The sequence below is a fragment of the Salvia splendens genome, chromosome 5 (assembly GCF_004379255.2).
Source record: "Salvia splendens isolate huo1 chromosome 5, SspV2, whole genome shotgun sequence".
In the NCBI taxonomy this organism is placed as follows: Eukaryota; Viridiplantae; Streptophyta; class Magnoliopsida; order Lamiales; family Lamiaceae; genus Salvia; species Salvia splendens.
The window spans coordinates 22,369,290-22,375,289 of NC_056036.1; the positions used below are offsets into that span (position 1 = coordinate 22,369,290).

The window sequence follows — 6,000 nt, forward strand, 5'->3', positions numbered from 1 at the left end:
TAACTTAATTCAAGAGAAATCTAGCACCAAGGTGGCAATTCTACTGTCCACCGTCTCCGGTGCTCTTACTATTTCCAGTCTCATCTTGGCGAACTCGCGGATGAGCTCTTCATTTTGTCTGAGAAAGGTGGCCAGTCGGGGCGTAGTCTTTCTGCTCAAGGCGTCTGCTACTACGTTCGCCTTGCCTGGATGGTAATTTATACCACAGTCATAATCATTGACTAATTCTAGCCATCTGCGTTGCCGCATGTTCAGGTTCTCTCTGCTCAAAGGAGTACTTGAGGCTCTCGTGGTCCGTGAAAATCTCACATCGAACACTCTGTAGAGGTGATGTCTCCAAATCTTCAAAGCATGTACCACCGCCGCTAATTCTAGGTCGTGCGTTGGGTAGTCTAACTCGTGCGGCCTGAGTTGGCGTGATGCGCACGCAATCACCTTACCATTCTGCATCAGCTCGCATCCGTGTCCGACACTTGATGCATCCGTATACACTACGTAACTTGTTCCTGGTTCTGGCACGGCTAGAACTGGTGATGTGGTCAGCTTTTCCTTCAACAGTTGGAAGCTTGCTTCACACTCTGGCGTCCAATCGACCTTAACTCCTTTCTCGAGTTGTTGAGTCATTGGCCTTGCTATTTTGGAGAATCCTTCAATCAATCTCCGGTAGTGCCCGGCCAGTCCTAGGAAACTCCGAATTTCATTTGGAGTCGTTGGTGACTGAGATGATATGACTGGTTCAAGTCATTCATTGAATGATTTACTTCGTCCGACTGATGAAGTCATTCCTCATCTTAGATTTCATCGTCAGATATAGAGCCCTAAAGCTTGCATCTATCGTAATTATAGCCATTGAGCTAGCGGATTGACCTTGGGACCTCCCTGGAAGGCCTCGAGAGGGGCACAAATTCAGACCAAGTTATATTGAAAATAACTGAACCGATTGGATCAGTTAGCAAATGTCGTTGCCACTTGATCGATTCAAACTCGCTCTCGCTCGTTTCCTACCAATGTAATTTGTAAACTCCCAATTTTGCACTACTTTAACAGTAAAGCAGAAAGTTTGGGATCGATCCCACAGAGAAGTTGGTGTGTCGAGAGTGTGTGTGTGTAATGAACAGGGGGTTGGCTGCTGCCACGCTTTAACTTGGGAGTTTTTAACTACTGTTTTACTCTAGGTAGAATTAAATTTGCTAACTTGATCAAGGTAAATTTAACTACTGGGTCAAGTGAATTGCAGGTGAAAACATAACAGTAAATGCGAGGATGAAAACGTAATAACTTTGATTAAACTAAACTGAGAGCAGTACAACGTGAAATTGAAACTAAGCTAATACTTCGGAAAATAAGAAAGCAAGTAAAACCGAGAAGAATCTCGGCGGGTAATTTAGGAATACGCCGACAGATAACAAGTATTCTGCAGCGCTTCTTTAATTCCCCGTTCTAACTACGCATTACTTTATCTAAGCTAGGCTATTCTAGAGAACTGGACTAAGCTAGAGAACTAAACTAAGCTAAACTAGACGGAAAGTAAAAGATCGGATTCTTTCTTGTGATGGCACACCCTCTATTTATAAGCTCGATTCGGCCTCCAGCTGGATAACGATCTTGACAGGGAATATTCACTCATGTTGAGAATGAGCGACTCATTGATTGCTACGTGCCCTTCTTCTAGAATGACGACGCTTTTGAGTAACAGATTCATGACTCAGCCCCGTCCTTGCGTCTCATAAGCTAGCACGTGTCCCCTTCTAGAACGTCGTCCTTAATAACAGAATGGTGCTCCACATCCAGCTCATTTCCTCACATGTTCTTCTTCTAGAAGCCAGCGGTTCCGGCCTAACTGCTTGATCACCCCCCCTTGATCAACTCCCCCGATTCTTGGCCTTTTATTGCCTTTTGTACTTGCTTGATCAGTTCGGCCTTGCTGCCTTAGTCAAGCGGCATTCCTGCACATTTAACACTTGTTTTGCGCGATAAACCGATCAAGCAGCGTACATTTACCCTTAAACCGATGCATGAAATGAGCCTTATCACTCCCGCTTAGCTGGGGTAGTCTACTTTCATAGTTTTCAAGATACTTTTGTGCTTACCGCGATCCTTTTGTCAGGATTTAGCATAGACTTTGTCCTACTCGTGCTTATCTTTGAATACTAGAATCGTGCAGCAGAGGTGTTGGCTTCTTTCTCCAAACATTGCTGACTCCATGTTTCTTTTGTTCGACTGAGTGATTCGTGGTACAATAATCTAGCATGACTTTCCAAAGTGAGCTAGATCTCATGTCTAGGTTAACACAAAACTCTATCGACATTTCCTTTCTGGGTCGCTTAATTGGGAGTGAGGCTTAACATATCATAAAATACTTCTTCGCACTGTGTTGCTAACGTTTTGCCCTTGCTCCATGTCGTAGGACTCCATATCCGTTTCCTCGCGATAACTCTTCAAAGGAAAAAAAAAATTTAATTTCTCTCATTCGTAGTAGGAATGGTGAGGGTAGTGGTGCTATCACGCGTTCTTTTTCTCGAATGTCTCTCCAACCTGTGGCTCTTCCTGGCCACCTCTCAGACAAGTTCCTTTGGTTGATGGAATTTGTTTCGTCAAACATAAACTACGAATGTGCTCGGATTCCCTCCACGATTGTCATTACATAACCATGATTGAGTCCTCATTTCTTGCGGCTCACTTATCTTACTCGTAATAAGAATTTCGATCGACCAATTGTTTATGTATATATAAAGGTCTCGTGCATCATCATAAGTCATTTGGTCTATGTACATTCCTCACCATTTCTCTTCTCAAGGCTAGTTACCTTTCTACATAACATAATATTCGATCTTCTATCAGCTCATTACAAGTGGTACGTAGATGTGAATTATTTAACGTTTTTGTGTTGTCGGTTATATGACGCTTCTAGTCGGTGTATCATTTTCTGCACGTGTGTTAATAAAGACTTATTCATCATGCGTATCTGAACGAAATTGAGACTATGCCTCTCCTGACAGTCTTGTATTAATACCTCGATGATTAATATAACAGTCTTAACCTGGATAGGAATTGATATCACACAGAAGAAGTATAACTGAAAATTTGAAGGGCTCCGGAATACCTGTTACGAGCACATCTTCCTAGTCAAAGAAAGTGTAGCTATATCGCGACTAAATATTACTGAAACTGTCTTAACTCATCATAAGATGCTTAAATCAAGGGAAACATTGTCTGAAATGTGTTGATGGTATAAATCATACTGAATCAGAGTAGTTGTGGGACAATTGTCTTTGCTAAAAACAAGTTCTAAATTTGCGCAACGGAAGAGTACCAAGACGAATGTAATATGTATGAAGACATACTACATCAGCTATCTTCCTACTTATTCAATCTTCTGTCCCAACACCTCCTCGGCTTTGACAACGATCAACCTGCACATTAAGGAAAACAATATGCAGGACTGAGTACTTGATGCACTCAGTGGGCTCATGCCGAAAACATTATTCTTTTAGTTGTCAGCCAAGCTGAGTGAACGCGGGGTTTTTCTGAAAATAATTCCCGGTCACTAAAACTTTTCTCTTTTCAAAAGGTTGACTGCGCAGTCAGATAACATCTCATGAAATACCTTATCTGATCTATGTGAACCGGGAATGTGGCCACATTTCAACGGTCACTGGACCAGCCAACCTGGCGCTAGCACACGGTCCCTATGTGTACACTAGTCCGAGTAGGATTTTCGGCCCTACTGGGACCCGAATTCGATTTAACTTGCTTGGCATAGCCAACAGATAGGTAATCATAAATAAAACAAGGCATGACAACTCATCTCAAAATATTCACGTTTTCACATAAAATCACATTTTGAAAGAAAAGCCCACCTCGTTTGCTTAAACTCTTTCAAACGGGCACTTCCTGACTTGAGATTATCAAATCCCTAATTGGAAATCCGCCGCTCCTCTCGACTCGCCGGTCGCCGACGGAACCTCTCGGCGTCTCCTTCTCGGCATATCACTACTCCGGTCGGCGCCCCCTCCACGCCATCGAAGCTTGCCCCTTCTTCCTCCTTCTTCTTTGACGAAAACGCCGCTCCATCTGGACATCGGAGCGTCACCGGCTCCAGCTCCTCAGCATCACGGAGTCGCCGACGGCTCGTACCAGAAATCTCGGCCTCCGTATATCTCTCTCTCTTTTCTGGGCAGAACACGCCTCCCTCGTTTTTCTCTGGTGACTTCACGCTCGGAGTGACCCTTTTAGTGGTCAACCGACGCTGTTCTCTGCTCGGCCAGACAGCCCCCTTCAGCCGCTCCAACCTCCGTCGCCTCGTGCAGCTATCCTCGGGGTGCCGCCGTCGCCGGCTCTCTGTGCTAGGGAGTTCCTCCGTCGGACGCCCCCCCCTAGACCAAGCTAAGCCCCCTATCTAAATTGCTACTTATTTTTTTAAAGCTTGAGTCTTAAGTTGAAGGGGTTATTGTTCTGTAAATTTTAGGACGCTTCGTTTGTGCTAACAGTACTCTATGAGGAGCGGGGCTGCTTCCTCTAGTCGGAGCCGCCGAGAAGCTGTCCTCAACGGACCTATGCCCCTGAGATAAGTTTCACAACTTGTGTCGCCTGTATTTTACTCTTGACGTGGGTTTTAAGTTCTTGAGCTACTAGTCATCTGTTTGGTGGAGTTTTGGGGCTCTAATGTGTTTACTTGTTTCCTCTTGTTGTGATATCATGTGACCATGTGCTGAGATGTGGATAGTTACATTTTCCTACATCTTGAGCATGCTATGTGTTGTCTAGAGACCTAGTATGCTGTGCTTAAGTTCTCTTCCATGAATATGTGTAATATGATCTATCACATTGGGAGGATGTTGGTTACCTATTGAAAAACGAGGCTGTGAGGGGTTGTGGACAATCTGGCCGAGCTTCCACGCTTCCTGGTTTGCTATGTTGCTGAAGCTTCACTGATATGTGGGGGAAATTAGGTGAGCATGGAGGGGTTCTTTTATAGAGGGGAATGTACTCATGGGGTCTAATCTAGCTGTTGAATTACTGATACATATGCAGCTCCTTTACCGTATTTGGCACCTTGTGCTGCCTTGTACCTTGATTCATTCATGGCTCTTGTTTTTGTTGTGGCAGGTGCACAAGAATGGACAGGAGCTGTTCTCTGCGAAACTGCAAAGTTGTTGCAGCTGTACCCCCTTTTTTTTTGCCCTTGGCAGTGTACCTCAGCCCCTCTATCTCTTGCTGCACTCACTGCATTGTTGTGTGATTCTTGCAGGTATAATCGGGAACGGGGCTGTTGAACTGAGGTGTAAGTTTTGGTCTTCATCCATTAAAGTAAGGTGCCTCTTATCCTTGTTTACTAAATGCCTTAACAACTTATACATTTTTCTTGCTTTAATCTGCTAGTATTCGGCAGGGTAAAGGGTTGATCCTCTATGGTTAACAACATGTTGCCTCGGCCCAACTGCCGTCGACAATCGTGCCGTGAAACGAGGCTAAGGAGAAGGGGTCGAGCTTAGATTTTCTAATCTGTAATAGAGTAGTATTTTCCTCTTTTCCTTCTCGATATGTATGTAATGTCTCTTATAGCTAATGTATTCCTTTTCTTTTATTTTCATTGTCAAGCATTTGTAAACTTAGACTTAGCTTGAAACTTGTGTACTCTGTTTACTTAAGAAATCAACGAATACTCTTTCGTTCTCATTCTTTAAATTTCTAGTATTTATTTCATAATTTCAAGAAATTAGCTCGCGGCTATTACAATACTCAATGGGACAAGAATAATATCTCTTGTTCAACTCATATGAATTTTTATCATCAAAGTGTGACAATTGACTTTGAAGGCAAGTACTGAGTTCATTCAAAGAATCACGTAGCTCAACTGGTTTCAGATAAACCCATAGAATTTGAGGCTCACTCCTGATGGGAACTCGAAATAATATGAGATACGTCATGAAAACTAGATGGAAATGAATTAACTGTAAATTTCCATAGTAGGCTGCCAAATAGGACTGTACAGTTGTC

General features: G+C 43.4%; 1 long non-coding RNA gene across 2 annotated transcripts; it reads left to right on the forward strand.

Moving 5' to 3' along the window:
• Window positions 1–3,804: 3,804 nt before the first annotated feature.
• Window positions 3,805–5,679, forward strand: LOC121805233. 2 transcript variants are annotated; one of them, XR_006051314.1, is made up of 3 exons: window positions 3,834–4,952; window positions 5,110–5,310; window positions 5,393–5,679. It is a non-coding gene; the product is annotated as an uncharacterized LOC121805233 (long non-coding RNA). The 2 variants fall into 2 exon arrangements; XR_006051313.1 differs by having other exon boundaries at window positions 3,805–5,310.
• Window positions 5,680–6,000: the final 321 nt, after the last annotated feature.